Below are 1557 nucleotides of genomic sequence, written 5' to 3'. Positions count from 1 at the left end.
CCCTCCACGTACATGCACACACACTGTGTGCACACACGATCATGTACACACACACATCCAACAATATCTTTACTATGAATTTTATTACAAAATTATATATAAAAGTTCTATTTTTCTCAAAATATATATTCTTTGTAGTCCTGGAACTCATTCTGTACATCACGGCTGGTTTTGAACTCACAGAGATCCACCTGCCTCTGCTTCCCAAGTGTTGGGATTAAGGCATGTGTCACCACCACCTGGCTGAAAATATTCTTAAAGTTGGGAGCATCTCTCTCTCTCTTTTTTAAAAGATTTTTTTATTTTTTTATTTATTATGTATACTGTGTTCTGGTTGCATGTATACCTGCAGACCAGAAGAGAACACCAGATCTCATTACAGATGACTGTGAGCCACCATATGGTTACTGGGAATTGAACTCAGGACATTTGTAAGAGCAGTCAGTGCTTTTAACCACTGAGCCACCTCTCCAGCCCCAGGTGGGAGATCTTAAAGTGGTATATCCTTCAATTCCCAAGACTTGGAAGTTGAGACACAGGGAGTGTGAGTTTGAGGTTAGCCTGGGCTACACAGTGAGTTTCAGAATCTATCTGTACCCCTCCTCCAAGGGTAAAAGTAAAAGAAAAAGATATTCTTGACACCAGTAACTAGTTATTCTTTTAAGCCTAAGTAGAGCATTTTTGACAAAATAAAGCCTATGGATGCTCAGAAAATACTTGGTAGTGAGCAGATTTTTATTTTTTTGTTTTTGGTTTTTTGAGACAGGGTTTCTGTGTGTAGCTTTGGAGTCTCTCCTGGCAGTCACTCTGTAGACCAGGCTGGCCTTGAACTCACAGAGGTCCACCTGTATCTGGCTCCCGAGTGCTGGGATTAAAGGCGTGCGCCATCACTGCCTGGCTGGTAGTGAATGATTTTAACATGTCTGATTGTGGCTATTCTCTCAATACACTTTACACATTAAAACAGGCAAGGAATGAGCCAGAAAGCTGATTACAATAGGGGTGGAGCTTTTCCGTGAGTCACACAGATTAGCCTCTTAGGCACGTTGGACGATAATGAGTAAATGTGTGAAGTCTTTGTTTTCTCACAATGCTTGTTCTTTGATCAATTTAAATTACTCCCCAGGAGCAGCTAATGGAGAGTTTGCTTGCTTTTTTTAAAAACCGTCAGTCTGGTATGTGCATGCAAGCACGCACACATGCAGAAATGCACACACGTACGCACACGCACACATATGCACACACACATGTACATGCACACCCACACCACCACACGCACACACATGCACACACACACACAGACCACCTGCCATGGCCTTCTCACCTATTTTCATACTTGGTTTGAAGTTATTGTTTCCTCTTCTTCTCCTCACTCATTCATTTGATGTGTGGTCGTGTGAACGGAGGCCTGTGGGTGCCGTTGGAGGAGGAGGTCAGAGAACAGCTTGTGAGGGCCGATCATCTTCACGCTGTGTGGGTCTTGGGATCTAACTCAGGTTGCGAGGTTTGTCTGCAGGGGCTTTTACCTACTAAGCTATCTTTTTTTTTTTTTTTTTT

The sequence above is a fragment of the Microtus ochrogaster genome, assembly GCF_000317375.1.
Source record: "Microtus ochrogaster isolate Prairie Vole_2 chromosome 14 unlocalized genomic scaffold, MicOch1.0 chr14_random_1, whole genome shotgun sequence".
In the NCBI taxonomy this organism is placed as follows: domain Eukaryota; kingdom Metazoa; phylum Chordata; class Mammalia; order Rodentia; family Cricetidae; genus Microtus; species Microtus ochrogaster.
The sequence above is the reverse complement of the archived record's forward strand: the minus strand, read 5'-3'. Positions refer to the sequence as shown.